We start from the raw sequence: 24,223 nt of genomic DNA, 5'->3' as shown, positions 1-24,223 counted from the left end.
GATATGACTGGAACAGATGATGGTTTTGTGACTTATTTCACTAACCAAGTGTGATCCTTCACAGTAGGAACATGTTTAAATTGCTGTTTTGAAAAATAAAGCTCAGTTCATTTGCACAGTTTATATTCTCAAAAACATCTTGGAATATACCTGAGTACAACCATGGGTAGACATTTGAAAGTTTGGGATTAAACTGTCTGTTGAAGGAATTCAGAGACATGAGAGAGGTAGAAATGTTTTAAAACCATGAAAGGACTAAACATATTTAAGTGAGTCAAAAATTGAATCACAAACTCTATTTTTGCTTCAGAAGAACAAAGAGAGGACATATTATTATTTCTCATAAGTAACCAAAGGCTTTGGCATTTGCACCTTCAAAGCACAGACTATTGCATGTTTTTTGTTAAAAGAGATTCTTGTTCAGTCTGTCTCACTAGATTTTTCCCTTTCTTCTTCTTTGAAACACACACACCACACCCCTCTTAAAGATACACTTTATTCCTCCCATGTGCCAGAGTAAATCTCTAGTTTGAAGGATTATTTAAGTACCGAATTTAAGTCTCATTATCCCCATCAGTCCTGCTGCTGTTACCAGTGCTGGATAACACAACAACAATCTGTACTGAAAGTTCCAAAACCCATAGAAACTTCTCCTGGCTGTGACCTACTGTCACTGACATTTTGATGCTGATATACTGTAGATGAAACCCATAAATGCAATCCTAAATTTCAGGCATTTGGATTTGTCAGTTTAATTCAGGCATCACCTTAGTTCAAGCTCAACTTACTGTATTTATGCAAAGAAAGGGGGAGGACAGGGGCAAAAGATATTTTCATTCTGCAATAAATATTTATCAGAGCTTTGCAGTATTATAATCAGTGTATGCAGAATAGTGCAACTCCAAACAGCAAGCTGGGTTGCAGTCTGGCAAAATAAGCCCTTCAAAGCTCATGAGCTTACTGCTATTCACCTGGTGGAGTCTCTCCAGCACGAAGCTGAGTGAATCCATTAAGCTTACGTAATACAAGCTTAAAGGTGAAATGGAAAGCTCTTAAAAAATAAACTATTTAAATTTCTAAATCAGGAGTGTGCATTATGTGCTGAAAACTTAAATATGCCAGTAGTGCCGCATACATTTGTACAATAATGATAATCACATTCACATTTTAAAGTACATTTCCTTCACGGTCCTAAAAAAAAAAAAAAGAAAATCAAAATCAGTATTCCGGCTTTGCTCTGAAAGAACTGAAGTGTCCATAGCAGTCAGGGAGTACTCTATGCTTTGCAGGTGCTGTCATCAATTCTAATAAATCCTTAATCCAGCCCTTGATAGGAAGGTGAAGAAGAAATTGATTTTTTCAGATGTTTTGGTATAATGAAATACAGAATATAAGAAATGTAAGCATATACACACAGTTTCACAGATAGAGGATCTTTTTGATTTTAGCATCTAATTTAGTGCAAGGAAAATAGAATGCATCCATCAAAGGTAGTAAATAGGTGTTAAAAATGTGTGTGTAGACCCATGACATCATCAGACGCACTGAAGGTACTGGAGTTTTATTACATGCCCAAGCACTTTAAAAAGCAACTCAGCCATAGGCCCAACCCTAGAAGAGCTCAGTGAGATAAGCAGTTGTTCCTTTTACTTTCAGAGAGAGTATGTTTTAATGGACACCTGGACTGAGTCTTAACCTGATTCGTCCAAACTCTGAAATGCCAGCTGCCATGACTCTAGCAAGAACGTCAGAGTCTATAGCCAAGTGTGAGTGAGTGTAATTTTCTTCCAAATGTCCTTTGACCTTTACCTAATTTCCATCAAAATGTTGGTAAAACACCCAAGAGGAAGACACTCTTGTCTTCCAGATTAATCCTAGCTTTCATAAGAAATTTCATCATTAATAAAAAATTAACCTTCTCAGCAGACCATGGATTGCTATGGTTTTTCTTCTTGAAAGAGGTGTCTTCCGAGCTTTCAACTGTTAAAGATTATTTCCTCTTTGAAACTAGACCACTAGTCCTACAGTTGTGAGTGCTTAGGGAAATGAATAATTTGCTTTAGGGGAAAAATTGTTTCTTATCCTGTTATAAAATGACCTTGAGCTTTGTTCCTCATGACCCAGATTCTCATGACAACAGCAATGGAGACCTTGCCTTAAGGTCCAGGAGCAGATGAAGCGATCGTATAGAATGAACTCAGATTTCTGGTGTTGATTTTTCAGGTATGTTTTAATGTTTCAGCCTTAAATTTCTTTCTTACAAAACAGATGGTTACAATCATGACAAAGGATATCTATAGATAGTATTTCTTCTATCAGATCCACCCAAATAAAAAGACAGATTTTCCCCATTGGAACAGGCAGCCAAAAGAGTGACAAAAATATCAGTTTGTAGGGACTTTGGCACAAAATATAGTCCAGGAAATTAGACCAAATCTCACTACTGTCATGGACTCTAAATTTTCAGCAACTGAAAACGATTCTGCACCAGCCAATTGGTAATAAATTTAAAGTACCAGAAGATGATTTCAGAGAAAGAAATTGCAGTCATGGAACAACATATTTCTAAGATCAATGGGACATATCTGTCTTACCGGAATAGGATACACTTCTGGAAAATAAAGTAATGATCTTAGAAGGCGGAACAGAGACTCTTTTTAATATCTTCCTCCTACTCCATCTTAGAGGAATGGGATGAGAGTTAAATGTTGTAGGTCTCTTGGAGGTTTTAAGATAGAAGCTAAAAAAGAGCATTTATAATTCAAATCTTCCTGACTATGAAATCTTTTGAATTTATGAAAAATGTATAACATTTATATCTGCTTAATGTACTGTGTTTATAGCTTATGTATTTGAGAAATTCCCATTACAATAGTGGGTACTTCTTTATATTATGCACACACAATAGATAATCATTAACACATGAAAACGAAGTACTTCCTGGTTACCTAGCATCAGTAATAAGCCAATAAACCAAAGATTTAGCAGTTAAAAAAGGAAGGAGATTCCAATGTCAAGAATTCTTTTAGGAAAATACCATGCTTTTCCTTCAAATTTTCAATCGCACAAGGATAAGGGTGTTCTTACCTTTCCCACAAAAGATGTCCCATCTTTTTGCAAAAAAGAACTTTTAAAGAAAAACTAAAAGGTTATCTATGTCTTTACAGATGAAAATCAACCTGTAAGATTTTCCCCAGAAGTTCATAAGTAATCATTTGTGTGGCTTACTCAATACAAGCTAATTTATTACAATAATAAAGCCAGTGAGCTCTTACATGTTAGCTATTTTCTTTAGTACTTAATGCCATTTATTCAGTCATTCATTCATACTACAAATATTTATTCGATATTATCATGTTGGGCAGTATGCTTGACAGTAGGGATACAGAATAAAAATAAGGCATGTCTTTGTCCCAGAGATGCTCACAGTCTTGTGGATGACAAAGACTAGAGGCAAAATTTGCCTTGTTCATCCCAAACTGATGAAATTAAGGCCTTTGAGGTTCAGATTTGCCCCTGGAGAATACAAAGTAGAATCAGGGATCAGAGACCACCTTGAGAAATTCATTAATAAGTAAAATGTTCTCAAGACTTGATTTTGAAATTTGAAGGAAAACAGAATGAGCCCCATACAACCTGAGCAAATTCTCTGAACAAAGAGCAACCACTGCTAGTACTGATCTATCTAATCCCAGGATTACAGGCTATCCCAAGAGAGCGGGGAAATTTGTTTTAACTGGGATTTTGCTACATGAGAATTGCCTGAAGCCCTGTGGGCTCCCTTGTGGAGCTCTTTTCTCCATACAGAGGTCTTTGCTATGCCTTTGCTCAAATAGGTTTATTATGAATTTGAACCCTCCATGTGGTGATATCAGTTGCAAAGAATACAGAAATTCAACAACAGATTTTTTTTACATGCAGTTTCAGTTTTTCCAACCTGTTGTGCACTGTGTGTAGCTACACGTTTGGGGAAATACTGCCACAGAATGAAGTGTTGTAAGGCCTTTACAGAGTGCTTATCTAATACTATTCAAAAAATGGAAACTGCTCAGCTCTATAAGATAAGGGCAATCTAACCTTACCTGTGGTGGCACATATTTTATTTAGAGGATGTACAATCCTTGCATTGTAGAGAATTATGAAAAAAAATGTGAATTTTTGCTAAAAGTCTCTTACCATTCAAATTTCCATTCATCAAAGTGATTTTGGTGCATGGGGGGTTGTAGTATGGTGTGTAAACCAGGTACAGAGCATTTAAAACTGTAAAATGAAAGCTTAATATTCCTTTGAAGATAGTATGAGGGTTAAAAAACATTAAAAAGGTTAAGCATAGTGGGGTGTTCCCTGCCCTGGGGGACAAAAAATGATATTACCAGTTAAAAGCTAAAAAGCTATCAAATTCATTTTGTCTAGAAAACGGTATCTAATTCATTTTAGGTATTTAAGGATAAATTATAATTCAGGGATTAATCATCTTCTAATGAATTCACTCTGTTACTGAATGATGCTTGTTTTCTGCTGCTGTTTCACTTTCTACTCCTTCTCTTTGCCACTTTTTGGTTAGTTCCAGGACCAGGAAGGATATTCAGTGGGCACACACCTATACCATCATACAGTTTATTAAACTATTGAGATACTTCATACCAATTAATAAATGGCTGCTGCCCTGCATCCCTCAAGTACTATCCTACTACCATGAGGTCCCTACACCTTCTTCCCACAGTTCCCATCCTCCCTAGGACCCTGGAACTAAAGACGTAGGTCCTGGCAAAGTTACTGGATATGGGGGTTACTCCAGAGCCCTTTTCCAGTGCTATGGCTGGCTTCTGTCCTAAATGATTGGTATCTGTATTTTCCCAGTTGCAAAATATTTTGGAGCCTCTCTTTTCCTAGCTCTTCAGATTTAGAAGAGGTTAATCAGAGACGGCCCCAAGCAATATTTCTTTTTCTTTTTAATTTTTATTGTATATTTTCTTTACAACGTTGTATTAGTTTCTACTGAACAGCAAAGTGAATCAGCTATACGTATATATATATCCCCTCTTTTCTGGATTTCTTTCCCATTTAGGTCACCACAGAGCAATGAGTAGAGTTCCCTCTGTTATACAGTAGGTTCTTATTAGTTATCTATTTTATACATAGTATCAATAGTGTATATATGTCAATCCAAATCTCCCAATTCATCCCACCCCTTTCCCCTCTGGTATCCATACATCTGTCCTCTACATCTGTGTCTCTATTTCTGCTTTGTTAACAGGATGGTCTATAACATTTTTTTCAGATTCCACATATATGCATTAATATACAATATTTGTGTTTTCTTTCTGACTTACTTCACTCTGTATGACAGTCTCTAAGTCCATCCATGTCTCTACAAATGACGCAATATTACTCCTTTCTATGGCTGAGTAATATTCCATGGTATATATATACCACACCTTCTTTATCCATTCCTCTATTGGTAGATATTTAGGTTGTTTCTATGTCCTGGCTATTGTAAATAGAACTTCAATGAACATTGGGGTGCAGGTGTCTTTTTGAATTATAGTTTTCTCAGGGTATATGCCCAGGAGTGGGATTGCTGGGTCACATGGTAGTTCTATTTTTAGTATTTTAAGTAACCTCAATACTGTTGTCCATAGTGGCTATACCAATTTACATTCCCACCAACAGTGCAAGAAGGTTCCCTTTTCTCCACACCCTCTCCAGAATTTATTGTATGTAGATTTTGTGATGATGGCCATCCCGTGTGAGGTGGTATCTCATTGTAGTTTTGATTTGCATTTTGCCATGTATGTTAGCCATCTGTATGTCTTTTTTGGAGAAATGTCTATTTAAGTCCTCTGCCCATTTTTGGATTGGGCTATTTTTTTAATATTAAACTGCATAAGCTCTTTGTGTATTTTGTAGATTAATCCTCTGTCAGTTGCTTCATTTGCAAATATTTTCTCCAATTATATGGGTTATCTTTTTGTTCTGTTTATAGTTTCCTTTGCTGTGCAAAAGCTTTAAAGTTTCATTAGGTCACATTTGTTTATTTTTGTTTTTAATTTCATTACTCTAGGAGGTGGGTCAAAAAAAGATCTTACTGCGATTTATGTCAAACAGTGTTCTGCTTATATTTTCCTCAAAGAGTTTTACAGTGTCTGGCGTTACATTTAGGTCTTTAATCCATTTTGAGTTTATTTTTGTATATGGTGCTAGGAAGTGTTCTAATTTCATTCCTTTTCATTCTTTTACTTGTAGCTGACCAGTTTTCCCAGCACCACTTATTGAAGGGTGTGTCTTTTCTCCATTGTATATTCTTGCCTCCTTTGTCAAAGATAAGGTGACCACATGTGCATGGGTTTATCACTGAGCTTTCTATCCTGTTCCATTGATGTATATTTTTGTTTTTGTGCCAGAACTATATTGTCTTGATTACTGTACCTTTGTAGTATAGTCTGAAGCCAGAGAGACTTTCTTCCAGCTCCATTTTTCTTTCTCAAGATTGCTTTCACTATTTGGGGTCTTTTCTGTTTCCATATAGATTGTAAAATATTTGTTTTGGTTCTGTGAAAAATGCCATTGGTAATTTGATAGAGACTGCAATGAATTTGTAGACTGCTTTAGGTAGTATACTCCCTTTCACAATGTTGAGTCTTCCAATCCAAGAACATGGTATATCTCTCCATCTGTTTGTATCACCTTTGAGTTCTTTCATTAGTGTCTTATAGTTGTCTGCATACAGGTCTTTTGTCTCCATGGGTAGGTTTATTCCTAGGTATTTTATTCTTTTTGTTGCAATGGTAAATGGGAGTGTTTCCTTAATTTCTCTTTCAGATTTTTCATCATTAGTGTATAGGAATGCAAGAGATTTCTGTGCATTAATTTTGTATCCTGTGACTTTACCAAATTCATTGATTAACTCTAGTAGTTTCCTGGTAGCATCTTTAGGAGTCTCTATGTATATTATCATGTAATTTCCCAACAGTGAGAGTTTTACTTCTTTTTTTCTGATGTGGATTCATTTTGCTTCTTTTTCTACTCTGATTGCCATGGCTAGGACTTCCAAAACTTGTTGAATAATAGTAGTGAGAGTGGGCAACCTTGTCTTCTTCCTGATCGTAAAGGAAATGCTTTCTGTTTTTTACGATTGATAATGATGTTGGCTGTGGGTTTGTCATATATGGCCTTGATTATGTTGAGGTAGGTTCCAACTATACCCACTTTCTGGAGAGTTTTTATCATAAATGGCTGTTGAATTTTGTTGAAAGCTTTTTCCGCATCTATTGAGATGATCATATGGTTTTTACCCTTCACTTTGTTAATATGGTGTATCACATTGATTGATTTGCGTATATTGGAGAATCCTTGCATTCATAGGATAAACCCCACTTGATCATGGTGTATGATCCTTTTAATGTGCTGTTGCATTCTGTCTGCTACTATTTTCTTGAGGATTTTTGCACCTATGTTCATCAGTGATATTGACCTGTAGTTTTCTTTTTTTGTAACTTTTTTTGTCTGGTTTTGGTACAAGGGTGATGGTGGTCTTGTAGAATGAGTTTGAGAGTGCTCCTCCTTCTGCTGTATTTTGGAAGAGTTTAACAAGGATAGGTATTAGCTCTCCTCCAAATTTTTGATAGAATTCACCTGTGAAGCCATCTGGTCCTGAGTGTTTGTTTGTGGGAAGATTTTAAATCACAGTTTAAATTTCAGTGTTTGTGTTGGTCTGTTCATATTTTCTATTTCTTCCTGGTTCAGTCTTGGAAGGTTGTATTTTTTGAATTTGTTCATTTCTTCAAGGTTGTCCATTTTATTGGCATGTAGTTGCTTGTAGTAGTCTCTCTGGATCCTTTGTTTTTCTTTAGTATCAGTTGTAACTTTTACTTTTTTATTTCTAATTCTGTTGATTTGAGTCTTCTCCCTTTTTTCTTGATTACTCTCACTAATGGTTTATCAATTTTGTTTATCCTCTCAAAGAACCAGCTTTTAGTTTTATTGATCTTTGCTATTGTGTCCTTCATTTCTTTTCATTTTTTTCTGAACTGATCTTTATGATTTCTTTCCTTCTGCTAACCTTGGGAGTTTTTTGCCCTTCTTTCTTTAATTGCTTTAGGTGTAAGGTTAGGTTGTTTTTTCAAGATTTTTCTTGTTTCTCGAAGTAGGATTGTATTGCTACAAACCTCCCTCTTAGAACTAGTTTTGCTGCACCGCTTATGTTTTGGGTCATCATGTTTTTGCTGTCATTTGTTTTTAGGTATTTTTTTAATTTCCTCTTTGATTTCTTCAGTGATCTCTTGGATATTTAGTAGAGCATTGTTTAGCCCCCATGTGTTTGTATTTCTTACAGGTATTTTCCTGTAATTGATATCTACTCTCAAAGCGTTGTGGTCAGAGAAGATACCTGATACAATGTCAGTTTTCTTAAATTTACTGAGCTTGATTTGTGATCCAAGATATGATCTATCCTGGAGAATGTTCCTTGTGCATTTGAGAAGAAAGTGTATTCTGTTGTTTTTCGATGGAATGTCCTATAAATACCAATTAAGCCCATCTGGTCTAATGTGTCATTTAAAACTTGTGCTTCCTTATTTATTTTCATTTTGGAGGATCTGTCCATTGATGAATGTGGGATGTTAAAGTTCCTTACTATTATTGTTTTACTGTCAATTTCCCCTTTTATGACTGATAGCATTTGCCTTATGTATTGATGTGCTCCTATGTTGGGTGCATAAATATTTACAATTGTTATAACTTCTTGGATTGATCCCTTGATTATTATGTAAGGTTCTTCTTTGTCTCATGTAATTGTCTTAATTTTAAAGTCCATTTTGTCTGATATGAGTATTGCTACTGCAGCTTTCTTTTGATTTCCATTTACATGGAATATCTTTTACCATCCCCTCACTTTCAATCTGTATGTGTCCCTAGGTATGAAGTAGGTCTCTTGTAGACAGCATATATACAGGTCTTGTTTTGTAACCATTCAGCCAGTCTGTGTCTGTTGGTTGGAGCATTTAATCCATTTACATTCCAGGTGATTATCGATATGTATGCTCCTATTGTCATTTTTTAAATTGTTTTGGGTTTGTTTTTGTAAGTCTTTTCCTTCTTTTGTTTTTCCCGCTTAGAGAAGTTCCTTAACATTTATTGTAAAGCTGATTTGGTAGTGCTGAGTTCTGTTAACTTTTGCTTGTTTATAAAGGTTTTAATTTCTCATTGAATCTGAATGAGATCTTTGCTGGGTAGAGTATTCTTCATTGTAGGTTTTTCCCTTTCATCACTTTAAATATGTCCTGCCATTCCCTTCTACCTTGCAGAGTTTCTGCTGAAAGATCAGCTGTTAAGCTTATAGGGATTCCCTTCTACGTTATTTGTTGCTATTCCCTTGTTGCTTTTAATATTTTTTATCTGTATTTAATTTTTGATAGTTTGATTAACATGTGTCTTGGTGTGTTTCTCCTTGGATTTATCCTGTATAGGACTCTCTGCCCTTCCTGGACTTGATTGACTCTTTCCTTTCCCATATTACGGAAGTTTTCAACTATAATCTCTTCAAATATTTCCTCAGATCCTTTCTTTTTCTCTTCCTCTTCTGGGAGCCCTATAATTCGAATGTTAGTGTGTTTAATGTTGTCCCAGAGGTCTCCAAGACTGTCCTCAATTCTTTTAATTCTTTTTTCTTTATTCTGCTCTTTGGCAGTTATTTCCACTCTTCTATCTTCCAGGTCACTTATCCTTTCTTCTACCTAAGTTATTCTGCTATTGATTCCTTCTAATGTAGTTTTAATTTCATTTATTTTGCTGTTCATCATTGTTTGCTCTTTAGTTCTTCTAGGTCCTTGTTAAATATTTCTTGTATTTTCTCCATTCTATTTCTGAGATTTTGGATCATCTTTACTATCATTACTCTGAATTTTTTTCCTGGAAGACTGCCTATTTCCTCTTCATTTGTTTGGTCTTGTGGGTTTTTACCTTGCTGCTTCATCTGCTGCATATTTCTCTGTCTTCTCATTTTGTTTAACTTACTGTGTTTGGGGTCTCCTTTTCACAGGCTGCAGTTTCGTAGTTCCTCTTATTTGTTTTGTCTGCCTGCAGTGGTTGAGGTTGGTCCCATGGCTTGTGTAGGCTTCCTGGTGGGGGGAATTGGTGCCTGTGTTCTAATGGGTGCGTCTGGATCTTGTCCTTTGGGTGGGAGGGCTGCATCCAGTGGTATATTTTGGTGTGCCTTTGATCTTAGTAAGATTTTAGGTGGCCTCTCTGTTAATGGGTGGGGTTGTGTTCCTGTCTTGTTATTTGATTGGCATGGGGCGTCTAGCATTGGAGTTTCCTGGCAGTTGGGTGGAGCTGGGTCTGAGTGTTGAGACACAGATCTCTGGGAGAGCTCTCACCAATTAATATTACATGGGTCCAGGAGGTCTCTGGTGGTCCAATGCCCTGGACTTGGCTCTCCCACCTCGCAGACTCAGGTCCAATACCTGGCTGAACCACAAGGCCCCAACTGCACTGTATGGAAGAAAAAGAAGAAGAGGAAAAAAAAAAAAGAACAAAAACTACCATACAGAACCCGATAACAAATTTTTTTTTTTTGAGGTACACGGGCCTCTCACTGTTGTGGCCTCTCCCGTTGCGGGGCACAGGCTCCAGACACGCGGGCCCAGCGGCCATGGCTCACGGGCCCAGCCGCTCCACGGCATGTGGGATCTTCCCAGACCGGGGCACGAACCCGCGTCCCCTGCACCGGCAGGCGGACTCTCAACCACTACGTCACCAGGGAAGCCCCCGATAACAAATTTTAAATGGAAAACTAAACAGACAAAATCACACAAAGAAACATACAAACACACACATGGAAAAATAGAGGAAAAAACGTAATTACGAACAGACAGAACCACAAGACAAAAGGTATAAGTAAAACTAGATAGCCAAAATCACACAAAGACACATACACACACACACTCACAAAAAGTGAAAAAAAAAAAAGGAATATAGCAACCAAATCAATAAACAAACCCACCAATGAAAACAATCAGTAAAAACTAAACTATGATAAACATAAAACCAAAGATAAATCAAATGCAGAAAGCAAATCCCAAGTCTACAGTTGCTCCAAAGTCCACTGCCTCAATTTTGGGAGCATTCATTTTCTATTCAGGTATTCCACAGATACAGGGTTTATCAAGCTGGTTGTGGGAATTTAATCTGCTGCTCCTGAGGCTGCACAGAGACATTTCCCTTTCTTTTCTTTATTCACACAGCTCCTGGGATTCACCTTTGATTTCAGCCCCACCTCTGCATTTAGGCTGCCCTTGGGCATCTGTTCCCCACCCAGACAAGAGGGGGTTAAAGCACCAGTTTTTTAGGGCTCTCTTGCTCACTCAGGCTAGGGAGAGGGAAGGGTAAGGTAGTCATAATTGGATTGCTGGGTATGCCTGTTACAGCAGAGGCCAGTGTGAAGTTTCAACAGCCTAAATTGCACCGTGTGTTCTCCCAGGGAAGTTGGCCCTGCATCACATGACCCTGGCAGTGGTGTGCGGCCCAGGCTCCCAGGGGGGTTGTGGGTAGTGACATGTGCTTGCACACAAGATTCTTGGTGGCAGCATGAGCAGAGGTCCATACCTGCCCCAGGGTCCGGGATGATAGCTGCAGCTCATGTCCATCTCTGGAGCTCACTTAAGCAGTGCTCTGCCATCTGTGGGCACACAGAGCAGGAAGCCCCTCTCTTTGTGCACATCAAAACAATGGTCTCTTGCCTCTCTGGCAGGTCCAAACATTTTCCCAGACTCCCTCCTAGCCAGATGTGCTGCATTAGCCCCCTTCAGGCTGTCTTCACGCTGCCAACCCCAGTCTTCTCCTTGGGGTCTGACCTCCAAAGCCCAAGCTTCAGCTCCCAGCCCCCGCTGCCCAAGTGGGTGAGCAGACAAGCGTCTCAGGCTGGTGAGTGCTGGTTGGCTCCGATCCTCTGTGCAGGAATCTCTCTACTTTGCCCTCTGTACCCATGTTGCTGTACTCTCCTCTGTGGCTCTGCTTTTCCCACACACACACCGTCCCCACCAGTGAAGGGGCTTCGTAGTGTGTGGAAACTTTTCCTCCTTCACAGCTCCCACCAAAGGTGCAGCACCTGTCCCTATTCTTTTGTCTCTGCTTTTTCTTTTTTCTTTTGCCTTACCCACATACGTGGGGATTTTCTTGCCTTTTGGGATGTCTGAGGTCTTCTGCGAGCATTCAGTAGGCGTTCTGTAGGAGTTGTTCCACATGTAGATGTATTTTTGATGTATTTCTGGGGCAGAAGGTGATCTCCACCTCTTACTCCTCTGCCATCTTGAAGGTCACCTCGGATTCAATTTATTTCTTTTTCCTCTTGGATTGCCATGGTTAAGACTACCAAAACTATGTTGAATAATAGTGGCAAGAGTGGGCACCCTTGTATTATTCCTGATTTCAGAGGAAATGCTTTCTGTTTATCACCATTGAGAATAATGTTTGCTCTGGGTTTGTCATATATGGTCTTTATTATGTTGAGGTAGGTTCCCTCTATGCCCATTTTCTGGAGAGTTTTTATCATAAGTAGGTGTTGAATTTTGTCAAAAGCTTTTTCTGCATCTGTTGAGATGATCATATGGTTTTTATTCTTCAATTTGTTAATATGGTGTATCACATCGATTGATTTGTGTATATTGAAGAATCCTTTCATCCCTGGGATAAATCCCACTTGATCATGGTGTATGATCCTTTTGGTAACTTGTTGGATTCCATTTGCTAGTATTTTGTTGAGGATTTTTGCATCTATGTTCATCAGGGTTATTGGCCTGTAATTTTTTATGATACCTTTGTCTGGTTTTGGTATCAGGGTGATGGTGGCCTCATAAAATGTGTTTGGGAGTGTTCCTCCCTCTGCAAATTTTTAGAAGAATTTGAGAAGGATAGGTGTTAACTCTTCTCTAAATGTTTGATAGAATTCACCTGTGAAGCCATCTGGTCCTGGACTTCTGTTTGTTGGAAGATTTTTTTTTTTAATTAGATAACCTTTTAAACCTAAGAAATTAGCAAAGATTTTTCATTTATTTATTTATTTCTGGCTGTGTTGGGTCTTTGTTTCTGTGCGAGGGCTTTCTCTAGTTGTGGCAAACGGGGGCCACTCTTCATTGTGGTGCGCAGGCCTCTCACTATCGTGGCCTCTCTTGTTGCGGAGCACAGGCTCCAGATGCACAGGCTCAGTAGTTGTGGCTCATGGACCCACTCACTCTGCGGCATGTGGGATCTTCCCAGACCAGGTCTCAAACCTGTGTCCCCTGCATTGGCAGGCATATTCTCAACCACTGCACCACCAGGGAAGCCCCTATTGGAAGATTTTTAATCCCAGTTCCAGTTTCATTACTTGTGATTGATCTGTTCATATTTTCTATTTCTTCCTGGTTCAGTCTCGGAGGGTTGTACCTGTATAAGAATTTGTCCATTTCTTCCAGGTTGTCCACTTTATTATTTGTAATAGTTTCTAATGATCCTTTGTATTTCTGCAGTGTCAGTTGTACCTTCTCCTTTTTCATTTCTAATTTTATTGGTTTGAGTCCTCCCCCTTTTTCCTTAATGAATCTGGATAATAGTTTATCAATTTTGTTTATCTTCTCAAAGAACCAGTTTTAGTTTTATTGATCTTTGCTATTATTTTGTTGTTGTTGTTGTTTTGTTTCTATTTCATTTATTTCTGTTCTGATCTGTATGATTTCTTCCCTTCTACTAACTTCGGGTTTTGTTCTTCTTTCTCTAGTTGTTTTAGGTGTAAAGTTAGTTGTTTATTTGAGATTTTTCTTGTTTCTTGAGGTAGGATTATATTGCTATAAACTTCCCTCTTAGAACTGCTTTTGCTGCATCCCATAGGTTTTGGGTGGTTGTGTTTTCATTGTCATTTGTTTCTAGGTATTTTATGATTTCTTCTTTGAGTGATCTCTTGTTTATTTAGTAGCATATTGTTTAACCTCCATGTGTTTGTGTTTTTTACAGTTTATTTTTCCTGTAATCGATTTCTAACCTCATAGTGTTGAGGTCAGAAAAGGAACTTGATATGATTTCAATTTTCTTAAATTTACCAAGGCTTGATTTTTGACCAAAGGTGTGATCTATCCTGGAGAATGTTTCCTGTGCACTTAAGAAGAAAGTGTATTCTGTTGTTTTTGGATGGAATGTCCTATAAATATCAATTAAGTCTATCTGGTCTAATGGGTCATTTAAGACCTGTGTTTCCTTATTAATTTTCTGTCTGGATGACCTATCCATTGGTGTATGTAGAGTGTCAACATCCCCCACTATTTTTGTGTTACTGTCGATTTCCCCTTTCATGGCTCTTAGCATTTGCCTTATGTATTGAGGTGCTCATATATTGGGTGCATAAATATTTACAATTGTTATACCTTCTTCTTGGATTAATCCATTGATCATTATGTAGTGTCCTTCCTTATGGCTTCTAACAGTCTTTGTTTTAAAGTCTATTTTGTCTGATATGAGTATGGCTACTCCAGCTTTCTTTTGATTCCCATTTCCACAGAGTATCTTTTTCCATCCCCTCACTTTCAGTCTGTATGTGTCCCTAGGTCTCTTGTAGACAACATATGTATGGGTCTTATTTTCATATCCATTCAGCCAGTCTGTCTTTTGGTTGCAGCATTTAATCCATTTACATTTAAGGTAATTATCAATATGTTTGTTCCTCTTACCATTTTCTTAATTGTTTTTGATTTGTTACTGTAGCTCTTTTTCTTCTCTTGTGTTTCCTGCCTAGATAAGTTCTTTTAGCATTTGTTGCAAAGATGATTTGGTGGTACTGAATTTTCTTAGCTTTGCTTGTCTGCAAAGCTTTTGATTTCTCCAAAAAATCTGAATGAGAGCCTTGCAGGGTAGAGTAATCTTGGTTGTAGGTTTTTCCCTTTCATCTCTTTAAATATATCTTGCCTCTCCTTTCTGGCCTGTAGAGTTTCTGCTGAAAGATCAGCTGTTAACCTTATGGGGATTCCCTTGTATGTTATTTGTTGCTTTTCTCTTGCTGCTCTTAATATTTTTTCTTTGTATTTAATTTTTGATAGTCTGATTAATATGTGTCTTGGCATGTTTCTCCTTGGGCTTATCCTGTATGGGACTCTGTGCTTCCTGGATTTAATCAACTTAATCACTATTTGCTTTCCCATGTTAGGGAAGTTTTCAATTATAATCTCTTCAAATATTTTCTCAGGTCCTTTCTCTTTCTCTTCTTCTTCTGGGACCCTTATAATTCGAATTTTGGCTCATTTAATTTTGTCCCCGTGGTCTGAGACTGTCCTCAATTCTTTTTATACTTTATTTCTTTATTCTGCTCCTCAGCAGTTATTTCCACCATTCTATCTTCCTGTTCACTTCTCTGTTCTTCTGCCTCAGTTTTTCTGCTATTGATTCCTTCTACTGTATTTTTAATTTCATTTGTTGTTTTGTTCATCACTGTTTGTTTGTTCTTTAGTTCTTCTAAGTCCTTGTTAAACATTTCTTGTATTTTCTCCATTCTATTTCTGAGATTTTGGATCATCTTTAGTATCATTACTCTGAATTCTTTTCAGGTAGATTGCCTATTTCCTGTTCATTTATTTGATCTTGCAGATTTTTACCTTGCTCCTTCATCTGCAACATATTTCTCTGTGATCTCATTTTTGTCTGACATGTATTTTGGGTCTCTTTTCTGCAGACTGCTTGGTGGTTTCCCCTCTTGCTTCTGTTTTCTGCCGCCAGTGGGTAAGGTTGGTCCAGTGACTTGTGTAGGCTTCCTGGTGGGGGAACTGGTGCCTGCGTTCTAGTGGGTGGAACTGGATCTTTTCCCTCTGATGGGCATGGACACATCAGGTGGTGTGTTTTGGGGTGTCTCTGGGCTTATTATGACTTTAGGCAGCCTGTCTGCTGATGGGTGGGTTCGTGATCCTGTCTTGCTTGTTGTTTCATGTGAGACATTCAGCATTGGAGCCTGCAAGCTGTTCAGTGGAGCCAGGTCTTGGAGTTGAGATGGAGATCTCTGGGAGAGCTCTCTCTGATTAATATTCCCTGGGGCTGGGAATTCTCTGGTGTTCCAGAATCCTGGGCTTGGTACTCCCACCCCAGAGGCTCAGGCATGACCCCTGATCTGTTAACTAAGACACTGCAAGCCACATGGCTTGGCAAATTAGGGAAAAAAATGAAAAAAAAAAGAAAAAGGGGGTGGGAAGAAAACAAACGAAAAGAAACAGATGAACAAAATCCAAGACAAATAGCAAAGACAAAAGCAAGCAAATAACAGCAGCAACAATTAAAGATAAATAAATGAACAGACAAGCAAAACCCCAAACAAATGGTAAAAGCAAAACCAAACAGCAAACCTGCACAGATGCAAAATAAGAAACAAAAACAAAAATAGAGAAAACAAAAAATAAGAGAATAACCAAAGAAAAGAATCCCAAAACAAAATAAAACAATTAAAATCCAAACTAACAAAAACAAAAATCAAAAGCAGAATGCAAATTGAGGGAAAAAACAAAGAAAACAAAACAAACACACAAAAATGATTTTAAAAAGATAAGAACAAATAGAACAAAGGAAAAAAGATAAAAACAAAATAGTACAAATGAAAGAAAGAAAAACAAGGAAAGATCTCAGAACAACAAAAAAGTAATTTAAAAATAGAAATATAAAAAAATTAAAAATATGTAAAAAATTTTGAAAAAACTAAATAAAAATAAAAACAAATAATGATAAAAACAACAAAACAAAACATAAAAGAAATAGTAATAATTTTATTTTCCTGAGGTCTCAGCTGTCAGTGTCCTTGCCCCCACCGTGAGTCACAGCCACCCTCCACCTCTGCAGTAGGCCTTCCAAAACCTCTAGGCAGGTCTCTGGTCCCTATGTGGGCACTGTAGGGGCAGCTCAGACTCTGACCTGCTCCAGCTCCTGTGTGTACTAGTTCCCAAAGTCCACAGCTGCTAGGGGTAGACTGGTTTCATTTGTGGGAACACTCATTGTCCATTCAGATATTCCATAGATGCAGGGTTTACCAAGCTGATCACGGAGATTTAATCTGTGGTTTATGCCACTGCATGGAAAGATTTTTCTTCCTTTTCCTTAGTCATCCCACTCCCTGGGCCTCAGCTGCGATTTTAGCCCAACCTCTGCATGTGGGCCACGCACAGGAGTCTGCTCTTGAGGCTGCCCTGGAGCACTCGGGTCTGTGCTGTTGAGGACAGGACACAGAGGTGGCATAACTGAGTGGGTCTCGGGGGCCCTGGTGGTGACAGGTGCATGGGAAAGCCAGCAGCCATGGGCACAAGAGATCCGGGCCTAGTGAGAGCCTCTCCTAGGGCCTGGAAGCTGATGTGAGAAGGTCAGCCCTGGTGGACACTTTTCCTAGCACCTGACTGGTCAGGGGGCATTTGTGTGGTGGAAAAGAGGCTGCAATGTTGGCTCCAACCTCTGCATATCAGTCAACAATGGTGCCTTGCTTCTATGGCAGTCTGGGTTTCCTCCACAAGCATTCCTGGTGGTAGATTTCCTCCCTCCTGTCCCCTCAGGCTGTCTTCTCACAGCCAACAGCAGTCCTCCCCCTGGGTTTTCTCTCCAATCCCCACGTTCCAGCTCTCAGCCCTCATGTGCACCAGCAGGCACAGGTCCCAATGTGGGGTGCACAAGGCTGTGGCACAGACCATCTGTGTAGGTCTCACTCTGTCCCATCTGCCACAGACTGGCTGTTTCACCTTCCTCCAACAGCCTCAGATTCTTACCTTCTGTCTCAACTGATTTCCCTGTCAGTGAGGGGGGCTCCCTCAGATGCAGGAGCCTCTCCTCTGATTCACACGCCCCCAGTGGCACAGATCCCATCCCACTTCCTCTCCTCTTCTTTTTCCCTTCTTTCTTTCATCCTACCTAGTAATGTGGGGATCTTTCTTGTCCTTTCCAGTGTCCATTGTCTTATGATAGTGTTCAGCTGGTGTTCTGTGAGAATTGTTCCATCTGTAGGTGTATTCTTCATGCATTTGTGGGAGAGATGAACTCCACGTCCTCCTATTCCTCCGCCATCTTGATTTCTGCCCCCAAGCAATCTTTCTTTCCAGTGGTCCCATGTGAGCTTTTAGTAACTTTCCCTACCGCCCAGCTGCTCTGCCCTAGTTCTACCTACCTGTCCTGTGCACAAATATCTGACCCATTTACTCGGATTGTAGTAATATTGGTTTATAATGTCTGAATGGGTTGCTCTCAAGATTGATAACTCACGGAAAAACAATATTTTAATATAAAGTAATAATAGTAACCATCGTCTGTTTTACATCTACTGATGGCCAAGCAATATAGTAGTTGCTTTAGAGGTACCAACTCTAATCCTTATAGCCCACTTCACAGATGAGCAAACTGAGTCTCAAAAGCCTAAGTTACTTGACTAAAATCACAGCGATACTGGGAACCAAAGCTAGGATTCAAAATCAAGTCTCTCCTTAGAGAATGAACTTATGGTTACCAGGTGGGGAGGGGTAGGGGGAGGGATAGATTTGGAGTTTGACATGTACACACTGCTATATTTAAAATAGATAACCAACCAAAAAAATTTAAAAAAAAATAAAAATACACAATATATACTGGAATTAAGTTTGCTTCATATTTTATTTGCAACACACAAAAATAAATAAATAAATAAATATTCTACATGCATTAAATAATAACTCCCCATTCTCTGCCCTCCCCTCCAGTCCCTGGTCACCACCATTATACCTTCTGTCTCTATAAACTTGTCTCTGCTAGGTACCTTATGTAAGTGGAATCATTAAAAAAAAAAAAAAATCAGGTCTGTCTACCTACTGTATAGCACAGAGAACTATACTTAATATCACGTAACTATACTCAATATCTTCTAATAACTTACAATGGAAAAGAATCTGAAAACGAATATATGTATATGTATAACAGAATCACTTTTCTGTACACCTGAAACTAACACAACATTAACTATTCCTCAATTTAAAAAAAATCAAGTCTGTCTATCTCTGAAACTCATGTTCATATATCACCATGAGACCTAATAGCAGAATTTGAGGCTAGGCAGCAAAATGGAAGGAAGGTATTTTAGTGATTGGGGCTGAGAGGGAGGTGGTAATTCCAATAATTCTACCCTTTAAATCAGATCTTTAAAGAGGTGCCTCTTCTGCCTCCATCTAAAAGCACGTCTGAGGTTGAATTGGAATCCAAGCATTTAAAGAAAAAAACAATGTTTGCTACCTAATCACAAAATCACACAGTCTTAGGGTTGGAAGATATATTAGATATAATCTAACTTCTATGACAAATTTGCCATGACATATGTCCTCCAACATCTTCTTAACTACTTTCCGTAATGAGACACTATTTTTCCTCACAGGGTAACCTATTACATCATTGGACAGATTTGATTACTTAAAAAAGTATTCCTTATGTTAGGCCTAGAATAGCATACAGTGAATACATCATTCAGTGGAGTGACATATATATATACACACACACACACACACACACACACACATAATGTATATAATAGACGTAACTATATATACATTATACATATATAATGTATATAATAAGGTGAGAACAGTATATATAAATATATTCATATTCTTCTCAAGTCTCCTCTTTTCCAGATTAAAAATCACAAATATTTTCAACTGTTTCTTATATGAAGTGAATTTTAGATCAAATATGATATTTTGTGTGTCTGTAATTGTTTCTCAAGGTGTTCAATTGTTCTGAAAAAAAAAAAAAGAAAGGCTATGTGGTCAAATATGTTGGATTAAATTTCTTTCCTGCATGGTTTTTAATACTTTGAAAAGTACACATGCATTATGTATCAGCAGTTATTGAGCTAGACTCCAATTCACCTGATTCTCAGTAGTCCAGACACTTCCTATGAGTCTACTAAATCCATGTTCTTCCCAAACTAAATGAAAGAGAGAGAAAGAGACACACAGAGAGAGATTGAATCAGAGCCATTAGGTTGGAGACTCTCTGGGGTTGGTCCTGAGGAGGTAGTTTTTAGGTGAGGTGTGTGAGATTGACAAGTGTTTGAGGTGGTGGATTTGCAAGTGCTTCTGTGGGGATGTGTCCAAACAGAATAGATGTATTGAAGCTTTTGAAGTCATTGACAATGGTATGGGCACCAATGTGGACATAAAAACTATCTTCTAGATCTCTTTCTGGCTCATCTCATCTCAAATCACATCCACTAACAACTTTGTGCAAAAAGTGATTGTTAGAATGTGGGATGTAATGGCCTCTGAACTCTACTTGAACCGAACATAGAGAAAAATTGACACCGCCATAATTTGTTTTAGAAATTTGTCCAAACATGATCTTTGGTGTATGGTTTGGGAATTTCAGAAACAAAAGTATGAGAATTCAACTAACAGCCTAGTGGTCTGGATGAATGAAGATGCTCAAATACTTGAAGCTACAGTTTCACCTCCACCAACTAGAAAGCAGGCTCTCATGTCATTTGAATCTTATGTTGTTGGAGCCCTGAAATTTGGACTTATGATTCCACAAGATTGGCTACCCACCAATCAAAATGAATTCCTGTCTCTCGTGTATAAAACAAACAAAGCCACCACTGTTAGATATTCCAAGTGGCAACAGATATCAGATTTCAAACATACTAACTAGTGGAACTACTCATGACTGGTGAAGGTGACTCAAAAAGTTCACCACCTGTGTTCTTTGAACAACTTGTTTTCACAACATAGGGTTGGTGTTATATGTATGAGCAGCTCAACTAACTGCTCATCTTCTGGCTTTTTGACTCTCCTTCCACCAGTAAAACCAACTTAGCTTCAGCCATTGCTTGTAAATCTATGTGTTATGGTTGTGTTAAATGGATAAATGAAAACTTTCCATTCAATGATGATGTTGATAAAAATTAATTTGGTGGGAGAAAAAAAATTCTTGATAAAAATAACTGAAACTGCAAAAACAGTTCTAGGAAGAACTACTTGCCAAATTACAAAAGGAGGAGACAGTAGGGAAATAGCAGCTACTCTGGTAGTTGTTACAAGTAGCACTGACAGGGCGGCCTACAGTGGCAATCTGGTCAACTTTACTCATCAGCAAGCTTTAAGAGACACACTGGTTAAACTTAAGTTTGATGCTCACTTAACCTGGTAATTGTGTAGTCACTGGTGCTCCCGATACAGTAAGTCCCCTACATATGAACCTTCAAGTTGTGAACTTTCAAAAATGTGAACGTGTGTTCGCATGTGCAATCATGTAAGTTAGTTCATGTGTCTGGCGTACATTGTCACATGCATGCATCCTCTACAAGTGGTTGTGCTTTTGTGTACTGTACAGTACTGTATAGAGTACTGTAGTATGATATCTTTATTTCAAGCCCAAAATGATGTCTGGAAGCAAGCATAAAAGCAGCAGTGATATAGCTGGTACTGCTAAGAAGTGCCAAGTGATAACGATGGAAAAAAAAGTGAAAATAATTGAGAGTGGAACGAGGTGAAAAGATGGAATTGGAGGCCCAGAGAAAGGATGAAGAGAGACAAGAGGAAGAAGGAGTAACTAAAGAACCAAAGAGATTCATGATGCAGGAAATGGAAAGGGGATTTTCTTTATTTGAGGAGACACTGTTAGTTTTTGAGGCACAGGACCTGAATGTAGAACTGTACACGAAGGTTGTAGCAGCTGTTCAGAATGCAATCCATTGCTACAGTATCATCTATGATGAGAAAAAAGGAGCTACTACCCAGACATCACTGGGTCGTTTTTTCAAAAGCGTAGATAGAATTGAATCCAGCAAGGAACCAGAACCTGTGCCATCAATGTCAGGTGTGAGTGAAATTGTAGCTTGCCCTCCTTCTCCTATTGCTGACGATCCTTCAGCTCTACCATCTCCCACCTCCTCTCCCTCCTCCAGTCAGTAACTTTTCTTGCCTGTTCACTCGATGCCAGCCCCGGTATGCCAGCTGATGTACTGTACTACTGTACTTTTCAAGGTACTGTACTGTAAGATTAAAAATGTTTTCTTTATTTTTTGTGTTTGTTTTTTATGTATTATTTGTGTGAAAAGTATTATAAACCTATTACAGTACAGTACTATAGAGCCGATTGTGTTAGTTGGGTACCTAGGCTAACTTTGTTGAAGTTACGAACAAATTGGACTTACAAACGCTCTCTTGGAATGGAACTCATTCATACGTAGGGGACTCATTGTATAGTAGCAGTCTTCAGAGAGGGCAAATGACTCTGTAACAATGGACAGAGCCCTGTCATCTATCATGTCATAGAGAAGTGTCATCCAAACTTCTATCTTGATGACATGGCTTTAAAAGTGGCCGAATCAGTGTTGGACAACACACTGATGAGATCAGACAACTTTCTCCCCTGTCTGGAAGATTTGCCTCCTCTCAAGGAACAAGTCCCAGAGTTACACTTTTCTGCTTCTCATGACTTGATGGACTTGACCTCAGGAGAATGACTAGAAGAATTCTGAGACTGGCAATAAGTAAAGAAAAGTAGAGGAGTTTCTTAATCTCCATCAGCAAGGTTTGTTTTCTTGGGAGGAAATTAAATATACTTTTGCTTCTGTTTCTTTGGTACAGGCTGCACTGAGTACTATTTGGAATCATTTTAAACAGTTTGAAGAAGATTCCAGCCAGTGGCTTACTGTGTGGAGTGATTTGCATTCTGATCTTGAGAATAAAGAGCATTTATCAATTTCTGATCTTCATCAAGAGCTAACTGAAGTGTATGGTGTAGCAAGAGTCTATTCTGAATAAAATCACTCAATAGTTGCACATCGTACTGATTCAGGTGAGTCTCATGTTGGTCAAACTGACCTAAATGGACTGGAGAGGATGCAAATCGTTGGGGGGTGAGTGCTGTTAGTATAGGTACTTGGTTAAAAAGAGAAAGGGAAAATAATGAGCATGACTTGCCTGCTATTTACAGGTAAAAGCCACATTATTCCAGAAAAATCCACATTTATCTTTGAAGACTGAAAAACCAGAAATTGGTCCTCTGCCTGTTGCTAAGCTAAAACCAGATCTTATCTCAAATATAACTCCTCCTGGACATGAGGATTTCAATCCCATATCTGTTGGCCTATGGCTTCAGATGCACCTAAAAGAACAAGGTTCCATAAGCAACAATGTAAGTGTGAGCAAGTTTGATGGTGGTAGAGGTGGTCTGCATCTTACTGTATAACCTATTATTTCCAGTAACTATCTCATTTTGAAGCTGCTGAACTTATTTAGGGTGAAATAATCGTTACCCATGTACAGAAATTGAGACACAGATGTAGAGAACAAACATATGGACACCAAGGGGGGAAAGCAGTGGGGGGTGGGGGTGGGGGTGTGATGAATTGGGCGATTGGGATTGACATGTATACACTGATGTGTATAAAATGGATGACTAATAAACTGCTGTATAAAAAATATATTTAATTTAAAAAAAAAGAAATAATAGTTGCCCATGTAATAAAATTTATGGAGTGCTGTGGAAGGCTTCCTATTCTTTCTTTCCATATTAACCAATCTGAAATCTCATGTTTGCAATTCATTCCTTTAGAACTAAGTCACTGTTGTCTTAAAACCTTTGTGAAATGTGAATATTTCATCTGTTCATTTTAATGTATTAAAGCATCGGCATTTTAGCATGGCTTGATTCATCATTCATTTTTGTTAACAGGTAGTTGCCATGCATGTATTATGGGGCAGGAAGTATGCCAGGTGCTGTAGAATACAGATAGGTGAAGAAGACATAGACTCTACTTCTAAGGAGAAGAAACAGTGGAAATAAGACATGTACACAGATATCTATCTATATCTATTGTGAAAAGTTGAGATCAATAAATACAACGAGAGAGAATTATAAGCTTGATACTAAAACTTCAGTGGGAATTTCAGTTAGTAGGATGATTCAATCTTTTTTTAGTCATTTTTTAAACAAACATTTATAGAGCATTTGCTATGTTCCAGGTATCATGCTGGATTCAGAGGTGATACAAATGAAAGGCATAGTCCTTACCTTTAAGGGGCCTAGTTTAGAGGGGATAGGTAAACAAATATACAAATACAAAGAATAAAATAAATAAATAACAAATGTAAGAACAAAGCTGCCCAGGAGAAGCTTTGGGAATACAAAGGAGTTTTATCTCAGCTAGTCCAAGATTAGACAAAGGTTGACCTTATGATGGAGAGAAGCTTTATGGAGGAAGGAAATATAGGGCTGA

Source organism: Orcinus orca, chromosome X, assembly GCF_937001465.1.
Source record: "Orcinus orca chromosome X, mOrcOrc1.1, whole genome shotgun sequence".
NCBI classification, from domain to species: domain Eukaryota; kingdom Metazoa; phylum Chordata; class Mammalia; order Artiodactyla; family Delphinidae; genus Orcinus; species Orcinus orca.
This window is presented reverse-complemented; position numbering follows the sequence as displayed.